This window comes from Cryptomeria japonica, chromosome 4 (genome assembly GCF_030272615.1).
Source record: "Cryptomeria japonica chromosome 4, Sugi_1.0, whole genome shotgun sequence".
NCBI lineage: Eukaryota > Viridiplantae > Streptophyta > Pinopsida > Cupressales > Cupressaceae > Cryptomeria > Cryptomeria japonica.
Genome location: NC_081408.1, coordinates 592999632 through 593018393, shown reverse-complemented (window position 1 = coordinate 593018393; position 18762 = coordinate 592999632).

Below are 18762 nucleotides of genomic sequence, written 5' to 3'. Positions count from 1 at the left end.
GTTTTCGTTATGTTTTTGCACTCTACTTTTATTAATTTGCATTAAGTGGTTGAAAAGATAGATTAAGAATGTTAAAAATTGCAAGACACTAATTCACCCCCCTCTCGATGTTCCTTGATTCCAACAATCTTTATGTAGCTTTCTTCTTTCCTTGATTCCTCATAAGACTTTACTTCCAGTCATGATAAGATAATAATAATTTGTTGGCTTATAATTGGTTTCCACAACTCTTCTTCTTGTCTAAAAATTTGTGTTTTTGTCTCCAATGATACCATCTTCCAAATAATTATTACACACATATCTGGTTGGAATCTTAGGTACTTAATCGGGTTCTTGTTCTTCTCTTTAATTTTTATCTTTTCCACTTTTATCTTCTAGATCAACCTTCACTTCTTCACCAACTAAAATAATATTTAATTCAATCTCTGGTTCAAGTTTAGAGGTAGTCTGACCCCATTCTTACATATATTTACATTTTCACTTTCTACTATCTTGTTTAATCGCTTGTCGTAACATTGGTAAGCCTTGTTTTCTATATAATATCCTTGAAATATCCCTTCATCTACTCTGGCATCAAATTTTCCTAGATCATCTTCATCTCTCTTGATATAGAACTTACTTCCAAATATCTTGAAATAGTTCACAATAGGATATATTTCATTCCAAAACTTATAACATTTCTTAGTACAATTTAATCTTACTTGTATCATGTTGTAGTGTCCTATATTATATGCCCTTATAATTAATTCCATATGTTGGGCCCTCACCTTAGTGTAGATCCCCCAATTCTTAATTAAGACCTGATTATACTTACATCATGCAAAAATGGCCTTATTTTCACTTCATACATCACATGGACCCTTTTCATAACCCTAAAATAGGCTAAGACTAGGGCGTGGTGCTTTGGTCCCCCTTAGGACCATAGCACCACACTATGGTCCTCCTTATTTGGGCCCAATTTTGAACCCCTCTTTCATTTCCAAATTTGGGTAGGAAACCCATCCCCATGTCATCTTATGTAAAAAAATTAAAATATTTTTCATCGAGCAAGTATCTAAGGGGTTTTTTCTCTCTTTTTTTGATATACTTGACAAGAAATTGATACAAGGATAGAGTGGCATAATTATAATCACAAGGCATTCAAGCATTCAAGAGTTGAAGCATTCATCATCAAGCTTTTATAGAGGTATTCAAGGCTTCATTCTTCATTCATCAATTCTGGAGCAACATTACATCATTCATATGAAAGCATGTGTGTGTGATTGGGATTTTGTCATGTTCATGCAATTTCATACATATGTGATTACATTTTATGAGAAAAGAATCATTATCAGTCATTTCAAATCTAAGGTATATCCTTCCATTATTTATTTCAGTATTCACAATATTTCAATCAAGGTTGATTTCTAAATTTGGGTTTGACTTACGCAAGCCTCTATCCCCAACCTATTTCCCTTTCTTTCTATGTGTAAGAAATAGGTATGGAGCTACGATCTTCAAAATCAACATTTTTTACAATGATGAATCAATCTCCCTTTGGTGTGTGAAAAGTTTGCATGACCAAGGTGAATTTCACCATGGTCCTGACATTTTAGGATCTCTTTCAGGGATCAGGTCTGAATCTGCTTATATTTCTCAAATCCAAGTGTGTTCTTGAATTGAATGACTGTAACTTGTTATTTTTTATGTTTTTACCTTCATTTCCAACACTTTACCCTAATTTCAGTAATTCAACTTACAAAAGAGGGCAAACAAATTCATCCCTTGAATCTAATAGTATTTCCAATCCTTATTTTTGCTAGTTTGTAACCAAATCTATTGGATTCAGCCCTCTTTTGAATGTAATAGGTCCCTAAGAAAAAATTAGTAGTTTTCATCCTTCTTGTGGTCGAAACCCTTATATTTTCACAATTACACATGTTAATAATGTTGAAAATAGTATGCACAAATTCTTTCTAGTACACATTAGCTAGATTAGCATCATTCAACATACTTATAACCATGTCATTAACAATACTATTATTTCTTTCTACAAATCCATTCTACTAAAGAGTTCTTGGAGAAAAGAAATGCCTTATAACTTCATTCTTTTCACAAAAATGGTAAAATTCATTTGAAGTGAACTCTCCCCCTCTATTAGATTCAAAAATTTGATTTCAATATCTACTTCATTTTCAACCATTGAATTGAATACTTTGAACCATTTGAAAGACTTAGATTTTTTTCAATAATGTAACTCATGTCATTCTAGAGTAATCATTAATAAGAAACATAAAGTACCTTTCTCTATTAAGTCTACAAATATTTGTGTGAACTAGCTCCAAAGGTTTAGAAGTAGAATATTCCTTGTTCTTGAACCTCCTCTTCACGTGTTTTCCTAGTTGACACTCTATGCACACAACATCAATAGGTTTGATATTCTGAGTAAATTTCTCATATCTTTAGTAGTACTAATCTTCAAAAAGTTATCAAAATTGATATGTCCCATTATCTTGTGCCACAACCAACATTCACTACTTTCTGCCAATAAACAACTCTTCCCAGTCTTATCCTTTACATAGTATACATTTCCATTAGTTCATATACCTTCTACAGTCAATCTCCTAGAATTTTCTTTTCTAATCATACATTTCAACTTATTAAAAGTTACTTAATAACCTTTGTTGTACATCTGATTGATACTCATGTCTAAGACCTTCAACATAATAAACATCATCAGTTTTATGCTTACCATCAATTGTAATACTTCCTATCCCATAAATAGGTTCATCTTCCTCTTATGAAAACTTCATTGATCCTTTTTCATACTTCTCAAGATTAATGTGTTGGACACTAGATGTCACTGAGAGGGGGTGGGGGGGTGAATGAGTGATTTCCAAACTTTTCCCTTTTCTATCCTATGTGTGTATACCGGTTAATAGATCTAACATAAAGAAGACATACTGGTTAGATGGGAGACTAACACAAATGCAACCACACATAAAAGGGACATCACATAACACCAGATGTACGAGGAAAACCCAAGATGGGAAAAACCTCGGTGAGAAGTGTTGTTGGAGACTACTACTCCAATCTGGCCTCACAATAAAACACTTCAGTTAAAACATTTAGGGCACCAACCCAAGGATTACCACTCATGCTTTAGGGAACCAACCCCTGATTTTAGGGCACCAACCCCTACACCGAGCTCCAACTCAATGATTACAAAATCATATTTTGAATACAAAAGTTATCTTCTTGTTACAATACAACTTTGTAACTCTCATGTATGTCTCTCCTCTAGTTTTCTCTCTTCAATCCTTTGTTGGTTCTCTACTCACCTTTTCTCTACAGCAACCTTATCTCCTATTGTAACTCACTCTTTGTTGCACCTTACTCTCTGTTGCACCTTTGCTAGTTCAACCACTTCTTATTCACTACCAGTTTTTCTCTTTGCCAATTCTCTTTTCTTTCTCCCATACTACTGCTATCCACCACTGGTCTTGGTTACCTAGTAAAATGTCTACCATATAATTCCTATTGGTTCTCAGCTTGCCTTCTCTACAATCTTATGTAACTCTTCTCTGCTAGTTTAGTCACCATCGGTTTACTCCTCTGTCAGACTCAATGGTTGGCCATTAGTTGCCTCATTTTTGCCGATTGAAGTCTTCAACCCATTTCTCACTCACACACTGAGTCTCTTTTCTAATTCTCATTGAGCACTTGACTGATTTTCTCTCTCACACAACAGCACAAACAATATCTTTGGCTTGCATACTTATAGCCATATTTTCCCATCTAAACGTGAGTTTCAATGCTGGCATGCTGGAGTTTCCTCCATGCACTAAATCTGCATCTGATTTGATCTCTGATCATTGTGACATGTCATATCCAAATTGATATCATGTCCTTGATCGATGTTCAATACTCAATCAATGAGCATCACCCATCTGTTTTCCTTTTGAACCATGTCTTCTCTCTTTTATCATCTGTCGCATGATTTACAACCTTTTGTCTAATCGATCATGTGTATGATTATGTTTCCTTTATTCTCTTTGATCTGCAAGATTAGTCTTTTCTAGATCTCTTTTGTTTTCCTCATATCAAGCTGCAATCCTCTACCATACTTCCTCGAGCTTCACGATCTCCATAAATGTTGGACCAGTCACCAAAAACTTTGCAAAATGACCACACCAACTTGTGCATGCATGCCACTTCACCTCCACATGGCCCCTTTGTTGGCATCCACCTTTGCTAGGTCAGTTATGTCGGTCTAGACAAGATCACCAACTAACCACTCAACTAGATTCATGTACCTGTTTACAGACCCAGACGGTTATACCCTAACCAGTCTCCCTTCAACCTTGCACTCTGCTTCTCTTTTGCTGGAGCACCTCAACTAGTTAGCACACATGCCCGCCTACCTCATACACATCATCATTAGATGGGAGCCTTCTGCATCTGCACTCTGATAGCATTACCAGTGGACATACTTACTGGTAAACATGTTGATGACACCATGTCATCAACCTTCAACAAACTTCATCTGTTTGCAACTACTCAACCTTACCTTCTTCATTCATTAGGTTGGTTCCCCTATCAATTGGTTTGTCAAAGTGACAAACATATCCTTCAATCTCTATACTGGTAACTCATCATTGTCTACCTGGCTGATCCAGTGCATATATATGATCACATGCACCTAGGTCAAGTTAGTGTTTCACCAGTTCATCTGGTGTGAGCCTTCAAACACTTGCCTTTAACTTTTTTCTCTTATCTCTGGGATCTCCACTTATCAGTGGGAGTGGATCCTTATCATTTTCATCATGCATTTCACCAATGTGGCTTCCCATATTGAGTAGCATATCTTCAACCAGGCACATGTGATTTGGTTGGGCACATTCACTATCTATCATCTTCTTCAAATGGTGAGTGCATCTTTATCTGGTTGAGTTCCTATTTTTTCTCATCCACACAGCATACCAGTGGCCTACATATACTTCACTTTAGGTGTTGATGTGATTTTGGTAACATTCCCCCTCTTCATCACAATCAACCACCCAGCATTTTGCTCTCTTGTTGGTTGATAACTATGCACTACCAACATTTCACTTACTGGACTGCAGTCCTTATGTCTAGTCAATACTAACTTGTGTACCGGTGACTCCAATGGCCATTATACTAGATGACATTCTCTCCCTTAATGGTGACCATCTAAGCTAGGTGACATACATCTCCCATACCGGTTGCCCACTTATATCGGTTGACATCAATGACAACACAATGCCAATAATCTCCCCCTTTGGCATTGAAGTCAACATATGTAGTATCCGTCATCCTACAGATTCTCTCTCCCCCTTTGTGTGATTCTTATATTATCACAAATGTAGTATGTGGCATACTAAATAATCTCCTTCCCCCTTTGACAACAATGGCAAAGGGAACTGTCAAAATTTAATCTCCTCCTTGTGTCTACTGGGTACTGATAAAATTTTATCTCCTCCTTTTCCTCACCGGTTGCTTCTCCTCCTTCAACCATCATTCATTACATCCTCTCAAGTCATAGTACTTGAAATGGAGGGCTTAACCACCAACTGACACCAATTTCTCAGCAACCAAGTGTATATGCAAACCAGAAACACATCCATATAGAAGGCTGAAACCAATTGAAGAAACATGTGTCAGTGAGTATAACATACATGCTCGTCAGACTGCATCATCACCCCTTTCATATGAAAAATTCATTCTGACCACAAATAATTGATACCAATTGTATATCTTCTGATTCCAAATGCATGTTCTCTTGTGTAGGTAACTTTCCTTCTTTGCAAGCAACACTCTCGGTGATCCAGTTGTGATTTTAATTGAATAAGCATTAAAATATCTCACAACCCAAGACACTTCCTAAAACACCATCACATCAGTATAGCCATAGACACTTGCACACCCTCTTTGTCCATCAAATCTAATACAGTAAAAAAATAATGGATGCCATCTCCCCCTAAGTCATACATCTCAGGTTCTTATTGCCTATCAGGTCTAAAACCAGAGCTACAATCTTCACCAAATACCGGTTGACTTGTGCATATGTGATCAATCTAATGATCTATCAACTCCATTATATCTACCATAGTATATGACATGATACTGGATGTACACAGTGCCATACAATATCACCATCATGCCATAAATCAAACCAGTTAGCCCAAAAACATGCATGCCTTCATGATCAACAACTAGGCCAACAAATGCCATTTAGGTCTTTTCTAATACCACCTGAGACATAAACTCCTCATTTCATGCTACCAGAGCTGATTCAATTATCTTGAACCTTATTGTCTTACATAACCTACAAATACATGTTAGTATTCATCTTGGTAAGATGATGCACATACCAGTTACCTGCATCGGTCCATCATCTCTACAAGAGAACCTTCCTCTAACTCCTGTCTTATTGTGTCAATTTGCATATGATCCCAATTTCAAATTTTCTATCCATTGACACATGTAATAGTGATCCATCTCTGATCTATAAGTGTGTAGCCAAGGTAGCCACTCCACACACTTGCCATCTTATTTATTTCCTTCATACCGACAGCAACTTGTTCTTCCATGTGTCCTCTTCCACTGAGGGGGTGAATGATAAGGTCCTTTAATTACCCTCCTTAAGGTCCTACATCTCCTTTAAGCCTTAGGAGATGTCACCTATGCATTGAATACATAGTGCCAGTCCATGGTTGCATCTTCTTGCTTCTTCCTCCATACCTACTTGATCTCATTCTTCTTCCCATTTTTTAGTCTTGGGAGCAGGTGTTACCTTCTTTTGTTGATGGGTTATTTCTTTTCTAGATTCTGCCACATGACCAGAGACTTTGTTGTAGAAGATACATTGTTCATGCCAAACACATGATTGGGGGACCTTCTGTCAAACTGGTTAGACCATATTCTTTTGGTCATGCCATTGTAACCTTGTTCCAGAACTGGTGGACCACTTGATCTCGTAGGAACAAAATCTCTTCTACTTTTGTTCCATGCAACATTTTGTCTCTCATATGCTCTATATCCATCTAAATATTGAGCATAGTTGCTACACTGATTGTCATGTGACTGCAAGTTCATCCTTCTGTAGTTATGAATTTTATGGGAAAATCCATTACACCTCTAATAAATGACATTATTGTTTCTAGGAAGAACATATTGTCTATTCCTATACTTCATTCTGCATTCATTTTCCCTATGGCCGTAATATTTGCATGCAAAATAGTAACCGGATAAAGGGGACACATAACTTACAATTTTTTTTGCCATGCATAATGAGATCATATCAGTTTAGTATCTCCATTTATGCTTCTCCAGGGATGGATCTTGAATTGTCCATGCTCTGCAGCTCTTCCATCTGATCTCTTATTTTTCCATACTTTCTTTGTCTTGTGGGTGGTAGAATTTCCTTATCTTCTACCTTAGGAGGTATTCTTTGTTGTCTTCTCATGTTCTTTCTTCTAGTGAAGCTTCCTTCTCCCATCTTTCCTTTTCCTTTGGGATCTATAGTGTTTCTTCTTCTTGCAATATTGGTCTTCATCCTTGTCTACCATCTTCACCAGTTGTGGTTAGATCAACCTTCTTCCAAGGAAAAATTTGGATAGTGAAGGTATGTCCCTTGTTATCTCAATTTGAGGAGACAAATAGAATGTCATTGTCGGGGACATTCTTGCTGGTGGAGCATTCACCAGAACCACTTCCTAATCCTCCGGTATCCTTGGCATGCTTTTTATTTTTCAACATTTTGTCCAAGGCATCACTGCTACCATGAAACTACATTCTCACCTTGAGCTCATCTTGACATTTCTCAAGGTCATTTCAAAGACTCTTCATATCTCCTACTAGATATTGATATTCCTTGTATTTTACCTCTAGCTCAAATGCTTGATCTTTACACCTGCATACCTTGGTGTCTTCAACTCTAAGATACATCTCTCAAATTCTTCAAGGCACCTGATCAATCGATTCTGCTCCACAACCACAACATTCTTGAATAACTTGTATTCATTCCTCACTCTACTAAGTTCTTTGAGTGCACTTACAATTTCCCCTTCAAGATCAACTTCTTCTTTATCTTCTTCTTCACCTTCACTATCACTGCCAAACACATCTTGCTAGTAGGAGTGATTTGCATGATCATTCTCAGATGTGTTCCTCTCATCTTTTGATTCTTGAGCCATGAACAGGTGGGTTCCTTCTTCATCATTGTTGTAGCTGCTAATAGATCCACATTCATCACCTATAGAAACATGAGTTGTATTTCTCATCTTGTCTTCACAAATTGGTTTTGCAGTGGTAGTCTCATTTGTAGAGAGCTTCTTCAATATATCCCACAAACTCTTTGTCAATCTACATATGTCCACCTATGAGGAGATATCATCTGTGAGACCACAGAATATAGCCTTCATTGCTACATCATTACATTGATTTCCTCTTTCTTCATCTGAATTGGTGGGAGAACTGACTTTACTAGGGAAACCAATTACAACCGACATCCATACATCAACCCCTAAGGAGGATAGGTAGACTTCCATCCTACAACTCCAAATAGAATAATTTGAACCATCTAGAACTAGAGTGGGGATTGACACTAAACAAACCATTGTGTTCAAATACCAGAATCTACCCAAGCTCTGATACCAATTGTTGAATACTATATGTCACTGAGAGGGGAGGTGGATCAGTAATTTCCAAACTTTTCCCTTTTCTATCGTATGTGTGTATACTAGTTAACAAATCTAACATAAAGAAGACATATCGGTTAGATGGGAGACTAACACAAATGCAACCACACATAAAAGGAACAACACATAACACCATATGTACGAGGAAAACCCAAGATGGGAAAAACCTTGGTGAGAAGTGTTGCTAGAGACTACTACTCCAATCTAGCCTCACAATGAAACACTTTGGTTACAACATTTAGGGCACCAACCCAAGGAGTACCAATCCTGCTTTAGGCTACTAGCCCAAGGAGCACCAACCCCTAATTTTAGGGCACTAACCCAAGGATCACCAACCCCTGAACCAAGCTCCAACTTAGTTATTACAAAATCATATTTTGAATACAAAAGTTATCTTCTTGTTACATAACTTTGTAACCCTCATGTATGTCTCTCCTCTTTTTTTCATCTCTTCAATCCTCTATCGATTCTCTTTTCACCTTTTCTCTACAACAACCTTATCTCCTATTGCAACCCACTCTCTACTACAACTTATTCTCTATTGCACCTTTGTTGGTTCAACCACTTCTTCTTTTGTGCTGATTCTGCTCTCTATCGGTTCTCTTTTCTTTCTGCCACTCAATGACTGGCTACTAGTTGCCTCACTGTTATCAGTTGAAGTCTTCAACCCATTTCTCACTCACACTCTAAGTCTCTTTTTTTATTCTCTTTGAGAACTTAACTAATTTTCTCTCTCATACAACAACACAAACAATATATTTGGCTCACATACTTATAGCTATATTTTCCCACCTAAACACGAGTTTGAACATTGGCATGCTAGGGTTTCTGCCATGCACTAAATCTACATCTGATATGATCTCTAATCATCATGACATGTCATATCCAATTTGATATAATTTCCTTGATTGATGTTCATCACTCAGTCAATGAGCATCACCCATCTTTTTTCCTTGCAAACCACATCTTCTCTCTTTTGCTGTCTGTAGCATGATTTACGACCTTTTGTCTAATCGATCACATGCGTGATGTGATTTCCTTAATCCTCTTTGATCTATAAGATTGGTCTTTTCTGGATCACTTATGTTTCCTTCATCTCAAGCTGCAATCCTCTACCATGCTTCCTCAATCTTCACAGTCGCCATAAATGTTGGACCAGTCACTAATAACTTCACTGACTCACAACCCCAACCTGTGCATGCATGCCACTTCAGCTCCACATGGCCCCTTTGCTAGGTTGGTCATGTTGGTCCAGACAAGATCACTGACCAACCACTCAACCAAATTCATCTATCGGTTCATAGACCCTATCGGTTATACCCTAACCGGTTTTCCTTCAACCTTGCACTGGGCTTCTCTTTCAGTGGAGAACCTAAACTATTCAGCACACATGCCAACCTATGTCATGCATATTGTCATCAGTTGGAAGCCTTCTGCATCTACACTCTAATAGTATTACCGGTGGACATACTTATTGGTAAACACCTTGATGACACCATGTCATCAAACTTCAACAAACTTCATCTATCTGCAACTACTCAACCTTGCCTTCTTCATTCATTAGTTTGGTTCTCCTATCAATTGGTTTATCAAAGTGACAAACATATCCTTCTATCTTTGTATCGGTAAATCATCATTGTCTACCTGGTTGATCTGGTGCATATCTCTAATCACATGCACCTAGGGAAACTTAGTGTTTCCCCAGTTCATCTAGTGTGGCCCTTCAAACACTTGCCATCAACTTTTTCCTCTTATCTCCAAGACCTATGATTCATTATATGCATAATAGGAGATAAGCTCTAGTTATTGATGAGAGTGGATCTTTGTCATCTACATCCTGCATTGAACCAATGTGGCTTCCCTATTTGAGAAACATATCTTCAACTAGGCACATGTGATCTAGTTGGGTACATTCACTACTAGTCATCTTCTTCAAATGGTGACTGCATCTTTATCTGATGGAAGTCCTATTGTTTCTCATCCACATAGCATACCAGTGGCCTACACATACTTCACTTCCGGTGTTGATGTGATTTTGGTAACATTCCCCCTCTTCATCACAATCAATAGCCCAACATCTTGCTCTCTTGTTGGTTGGCAACTATGCACTGCCAACATGTCACTTACCATTCTACAATCCTTATGTATTCAACACAAGTCAACACTAGCTTGTGTACCAGTGACTCAAATGACCATTATGCTAGATGATATTCTCTCCCTTACCGGTGACCTACTAAGCTAGTTGACATAAATCTCCCATACCGACTACCAACTTATACCAATTGACATCAATGACAACATAATGCCAACATAATGAACCTCTCTTTTGTTGGCAATATGCAGAAATTGATTATGTGTTGTCATTGATGTCAACGCCGCTCTGGTTGGTTTCTAAACTTCTCCCACTAGTTGCTGACCTACTCTGGTTGGTTGACAACCTACTCCGGTTGGACATGGTTTTGGTAGAGGTTTTGCATGTGAAAAGTATACCTGTATCTGTATCTGAAGTACACCACACTTCAATTAATTCATTACATGTATGGTTAGACAAATATAAGCATGAATTATAAAAACCGAACAAGTCAACCCATTGCCTTCTAAAAGATGCGAGTATAAGATTGCTCTCAGATTTGTATAAGCAATACCAGTGACTAGACTACACCAAGACGAAGGATTTAATCTATATGAGCATGATATTCAGTTAAATGGATGCAAGATTTAAGCTAGATATGCAAGATTAATCTAACATGATTTAAGAAATATATGAATATTTAAGATAAATGATTTAAGCAATATGAAATAACTAATATGCAATATCTAAATGCAAATTCTCAATGAACCTAGAACAAAAACAACATAATAACAATATATTCTCCAAAAGTTTTGAATGAGAGATGAGAGGCTAAATTTATAGAAAATTCAGAAAGAAACCAACGACTGAGATTAAATGATGATGAGCGGTCAAGATTTTCCAAGAGGAAGCACAATCTAGGTGAATTGATCTGATTGGATGCTTTTCTCAATTTTAAAGGAAATTGAACTAAAATTAAGATAATTAGGAAAAACTCATTTATTCTCTATTTTATTCAATTTTAATATTTAATTGTTTTAATTGCTTTCTTTGAGATTATTTATCAATTTTTAATTTGTTTTTCAAGATTATTTAATGGCAAATTGATTTATTTCATTAAAATGCTAGGATATTCAATAAAATAAATAGGATAATTGTTTAAAAAATGATTTACTTGGAAGGATCAATTAAATAAATAAATATTTAATTAATATTGGTTGATTAATTTTCCATGTGACATTGATGATTTTAAAAATTAATTGTGTGATCAAGATTAATTTAATTGCCTTTAGTTAGAACCTTGGTGGCGTTGTCAAGATTAGGGGCTCATGGTGTAGATGACCATTTTTAGGATATTATGTTTGCCCCTATTTGAATTAATGTGCAAGCAGGACGTTGGTTCAAAGAAAATTTGATGTCTAGGAGATACCAGTTCTGAACTTGATTGATCATGAACCAAATGAAGAGCAAGGTGTTTAGCTTGATTTGAAGTGATGAAACTAAATAGAGTTGATGAAAGCGATACTGATCCCGAACTTGATTAAACTAGGAACGATAGAGAGAAAAGATATCGAACTTGATTGATCAAGAAGTGGATCTTACTGATCTAGAACTTGATTGAACTAGACACAGTGAGCGAAGATAAAATCAATCTTGAACTTGATGGATCAAGATACGACGAGCAAAGATAAATTGTCCAGCTTGATTCAAAGTGATGAAACTGAACACCTACTTAGATTGAGTGTGATCAAAGATACTCTTTAAACCCTTGATTGAGTTTAAATGAATAATCATCTTGATGAAAAGCTATAAAACTAATTAATGTTAAGAGACTGACTTAGACAAAGACAATGTCAGCTTGATATGAAACCATAAAATTGATATGCCCCTAGCGATTGATTTGATGAAACTTAATTGCTCGACTTGTAACGAATATTTTTGAAAGAAATTCTCGACTTTGAGGTCATGAGTATGCCCCCTCAGGAGAGAAATCGAAAGATAGTGAGGGTACATGATTATAGGCAATTGTTTAGTGATGATAATGATTTAAGCACGAAAGTGATTCAGAGGAATATTCAATGATTTTGCATTGATTGATGAGAAATTGAGCACAAAATTGATTTGTAGATTAAATTGAGATTTAGCATTGATTCATTAGAAAATGAGCATGAATTGAAGAAAGAGTGATCTTTTAATGAAAAGTGCTAAGTGGTCCAAATTTTGGAAATTGACTAGCAAAATGATCTCCAATTTTGATTTTGATCTCGAAAATGGAATTAGGATGAGAAAATTAGCTAAGGGTACAATTTTCATGTCCATCGGAGCAAGTTGAAAAATTTAGGGTTTTGGCCATATATGGGGTAAAGGTGTCATTTTCAATTCATTTTAACCTCCCAAGTTTGAAATTTCAAAAAGCCTTCTGTGAATAAAAATGGTGGTTCACACACATGAGCATCAATTCGAGTGCTAGAGACGATATAATCAACTGCAAAACTATGAGCCAGTGGTAAGTGATCAATCTTATGCTTGTTAATCATTTCAAAATTGAATTTTTTTGTTGATTTTTTAATTGTTTCGGCATGTTGAAGTTGGGTTTTGTCATTTTGTCATGCGAGACAGGATCTTGTCTTGTACGACAAACTAATCAAGTTTATTTTATCATTTAAAGTCACTAGTTTTGTCGTTCTACATACACCCTTATGTCATATGAGAACCTTCAAAAGAGCCCTTTTTGTCATTTTAGGGCTAGTCCTGTGTCGTATTAGACTGTTTTGTCATATGAGACCAAATCTTGACTCGTATGAGTTGCTACCTCTATGATGTTTTGTTGTTTGAAAAATAGTGAGCATTTTTTTAGGTGTAAACTTGAAATTTTTATTTTGCAGTTGATGTAGTTAGATTTGCATGATATTTTGCTTCCTTTATAGGCTTATTTGAAATGTTCCTAATGCACCGTTGTTTAATTTTTTTTGTAAGGTTAATTGCCCCATGTATTATTTATATGTGTATATCCACCTATGATGACATTAGTTCGTTAGTTATCAGATATAGACCAGGCATATATTAATGCATGCAGATTGACTCATCTTCTTGGGTTGCCTGATATCCATGTGAATCATGGTATACTCACCACATTAGTTGAGAGGTTTCATTCAGAGCATTATACATTTCATTTTCCAGTTGGGGATATGGCCATCACTCCTGAGGATGTATATAAGATTCTCTATATCCCTTTTGCTAGGGATAAGGTAGATTATGATTCAACACAATGTCCTAGCCTTCTATCCCTGAGGCAGGTATTTCATGATGCAGACATTCTGACACATTCTATCAGTTGGGATGAGATGATGACCAGATACAATGAGGACTTTCCACTACCTTGTGTCTTGGCAAGTTTCATCAGCTATTTTCTTATGCCAAACAGGGGACAATAGGGGATTTTATGGGGATGGGGTAGGATGTTGGAGAGACTTATTGAGCACCCCCAAAGATTAGGAAGGGGTTCATGTATACTGGCACATATGTATTGTGAGATGCATGAGATCGTCTACCGAGAGGGGAAGAGTATGGCTATTGGGGTGTTGATTTAACAAGTATGTTCCTAGGAGCATCTCCTAGTATGCAGACTGATTGTTGATGAGGCCAGAGATCCACAACAGCCTATTATTTACAGATATTGTGGATACGTGACGCAACCCCATCTAGGCAAGACAAATTATTGGAGATGATAGCTGGACAATCTTATAGTTGTCATATGGAGACCTTACAGGGGTCTCGAGCCTTGGGATGATTGGAGATCTATGTGCAGAGACCTATTCGTGACTCGACCTCTTATCAGTAGATCAATGCCAGTGGTTGAGCATTTTGTTGTTACTCGAGTGATGAGGCAGTATGGTAGACCTTAGGGGATCTCATAAGAGTTTACTACGTACACGTGTTATGCAAATGAGGAGAGGTGGGGATGGGGACCAAGGCTATCATACACCTTGGGCATGTAGGAACTGACTCGGTTACATTGGCTTAGATGGGATGACCTGGATGATATTGTAGATGCAAGGGTATTGCCCCAGTATAGGGATTGGTTTCAGCAACACCCTTTCCCAAGATTTACTGATCCAGCATAGCAGGAACCTCACACAGAAGAGGTAGAGGATGATGCCCCTATGCAAGCACAGGGATAGAGGTAGGGACCAAGAGTTGAGGCTCTGAGGCGGATAGGTGATGATCTTGGTGCTAGCAGCAGCAGGGTACCAGTTGGTGGTAGGGAGAAACAGAGAGGAGAGGGTGGATCCCTATGGGCTCTTGGGGTGAGACAGTGGAGCGAGGGTAGTGAAGGGTGGAGGAGATGAGGAGAGAGAAAATATGAGACATGTTTGGTAGAGGTGAGAGGAGTAGGGGGGAGCCAAAGGCGGAGATGGATGAGGCGATGGAGGAAGAGAGCCTGCAAGGGATCAAGGGGCTGACGCAGCATGGTCGATGAGAGCATGCCTAGCAGGTTTGCAGTCATAGTTGATAGTGGCACAGACATAGCTAGTGGAGCAAGACTGATAGCTGGCCGACCTTAGAGAAGAGAGAGATTGTTAGTTAGCTAAGCTTAGAGTAGAGCGCTATCATTAGGTTGCAGCAATGAGGACAGAGCAAGATGCTCTTTAGCATAATGTTCTCCATCAGATGAGTCGAGAAGCCTATTATGTTGCAGATTATAGCATAACAGTTCTAGTAGTGCACCAAGTTGTACCATACTCTCAGTATATGGCTAGATCAGAGGGAGCTCAGGCACGTAGGCAAGATTTGGGTCAACAGGCTCCACCTCTTCCACCACCTCGTGATGAGGGTGAGGCAGAGAGCTAGATTTTATTTTTGTAGCTCTGAAATGTTTTTGTAGACACGCCCATTTGTTTGTAGCCCTTATGATTCTTCCTTTGATGGGAGTTTGTATATGTCAGTTGACATTAATTTGTACCCTGAGACTTGATCATTATATATACGAGATCTTGATTTGACTTCATTGTACTTGTGTCAATCGATTAATGAGATGCTTTTCTATATGCTTTATTCTATATGTATGCATATATTTTTAGTATGGATGTAATGCCAATAAATATGGATGTTTATTTTTGTTTTATTTTTCACGCAAATAAATGCAATGAGTAGTGCAAAAAAAAAGAAATTTATTTTTCAATGTAATATGATAAATGTAAATGAGTGATAATGAATGTATGAATCTATATAAAATGCTCATGTATGCAGCTAAACATCTCAATACACAAGTACTCAATTGGAGAAATGATGAAGAAGAGACCACTTAGCTAAGAAATGATGATGCTCCCAATTCTCATTCAGAAGATAAAGAGATCATTGTTACCATACCACAATCACTCTAAATTCACAAAATGTAGAATGAAATACAAAATGAGATGCAACCTAAACCTAGTCACTGAATTTGAAATGCTTAAGTGTCATCACCGAGCATTAACAAACATAGCAGGCAGATTAGAGTTTCGTTCTTTTCATGTGCAATAATAATTATCTTTTCCACAATGACCCTTTTTCGTTCATATCCTTGGATAAATTTCGTAGGGATCTGGATTGCATGATAAAGAAATTCCCTCAAAACAGACAAAGAAATGATGGGAACCTCCCTATAGCATACAAATAAGTAGAGTCGAGGTATGTTTGGTGATTGCACCTTAATGTGAATGCTCTTATCATAGACACCTAGCTAATTAGATGTTATGTTTCCAGATCATCATAATCATTCCTACAAGAAGAAAACAAAGAAAATATTATGCCCCCAATCCTCACTCCTCTTAGTCAAGATATACTTCCTTGAGTTACTGCGAGGGATAATAATCAAAAACCAATATAAAAGACAACACACAAAGAAAATTGTATGCATAGATCAAACTGTTTAGTAATTGTCTTCAGTAATGTTGTTTTTCTTGTGTACTTAGTGATAAAACTCTTTAGTAGTCAGGAGACAGGTGACTGACTTGAAGCGGATGACCGAGTATCACTGACTGAATGATGACTTCATTGATACTGCTTAGGACATTCAATGTGCTTTGTCAATTAACCTAAGACTAAGACATTGATCACTTTCAAGCCATGAGGGTTCCAACAAACCAGGATGTCACAAAAGTGAATGAAATAAGTGTACAAGCGAAAGCAATTATGCATGAAAGAGGGAATGCCAGTGTTGCGTTGATAGATGGAGTGCTTGAGTGCAAGAGGCACATGTTTGCTAGGTTTTCATCTACTCAGTAAAGATTCATTTTTTTTTGTTTTTTTTACCAAGGTTCCTATTTACTAGGTTTTCACCATTGCATTTTCTCTCTTTTTTCCTTTTTTTTTTTTTTCCAGGACTTTTTCGGATTTCTAGGATTTCTTTAGGACTTTTTTCTGATTTATAGGATTTCTTTGGGATTTTTTATGATTTTTAGGATTTCTTTAGGAGTTTTTATGATTTTTATGATTTTTTATTATTTGCCCCTAGTGTCTAGCAAGGCAAAAGGGATTTTGAGTACATGAATGGATAAGCAAATGATGGTGGTTGCTTTCAAGGACTATCTCACAACATTAATCCAAGCACATGATCCAGATATAGCAATGTGAAGCAACAATTTTAGTGGTGTAAAGAAAGGATATAGCATAACAAAGCCATATGGTCCAAAGTAGTGGCCATGTCAAGAGGTTTGTGGAAAGCATGTTTTTGTATTTTGTTTGTAGTGTTGATCAAGATCAAGGAATATATCTGGATAGGGGACAAATAGGATAATCAAGATCAAATGTGGTAATGAGGGATGTAAGCAAGCAATGGATAGGAGATAAATGGTTTGGATCAAGTGTAATAGATAGGACACATGAAGCTTGCAAGGATCCTTAACCTTGTCAAGATCAAAGGTGAAAGAGGGATATGAATGTAGATAGAGCGAATGAGGGATAATGGAGGATGAATGATAATAGATGGATGTACATGGATGAAAATTTTCCCCAGTGTAAAGTGTAAAAGGATAATGGATTACGCATGATGCCTGTTTACTAGGTTTTCATCATGGTACTTATTCAAGGCGTCACAAGAAGTGGTTTTCACTCATGGACGAAATTATTTCTCTTTACTTTTTTTTCTCATTTTTTTTTTTGGAAGATAATGGAGGCATGATAGGGGATGGAAGAAGCACCCCATCATCTCGCTTCTTTGGATGGTACCCTTTCAATTTGAGTTGCAATAGACCATGCGTATGAAGGTATGCTCAAAGATGTTAGCAAGATAATGAAATGAAACTAAGGCAAGGAATTATGCAAAGGATTGGATAAGAGTGATGGAAGGGTGAAAAAGAGGTGTTGGATAATGGATGGGATGTTGGAAGATTGTGTATGGATAGATAGAAATGTTGGAAAGATCAATATTGGCACACACCTTTAGGGATGGTGGACATATGGAAGAGAAGTGAATCTCAGATTTTGAGATTTGGATGGAGGAAAGGTTACAAATTTTGGGGCATAAGAACCCAAAATGGATGAAGGAGGTGATAGAGGAATAGACTTGGAAGATTTGGATGGAGAAACAACAATTTTGGATGCCAGTTTTGATTTTTCTTTAGACTTTTGTGCTTCAAGTAGTCGCTTAGGGCTCCACATGGATTTTAGTTTTTGATGCTTTTGTAGTTGCTTAGAGAACATTGCTTGTACAAGTGCCTTGGGAACCCATATAACTTTTGACTTTTCTTCTTTCTTTGTGGGCCTTCATGGCATTTTGTATTTTTCTTTTTCTTTTTGGATCATATTTTTCTTTGTTTTGACATGTCGAATAGATGGGACATGTTGATCCTTGAATACATGTGGATTACTTGACTTATGAATTTTATGCTTGGCATCCAAATTTCTTGGAGGTAGATGAGTGGATAGATAGGAATGATATGGAGGTCTTTTAGACAGATGGAAGGTACTCGAAGATGTGTGCCTTTGTTGATCCTGCATAAGGGATGG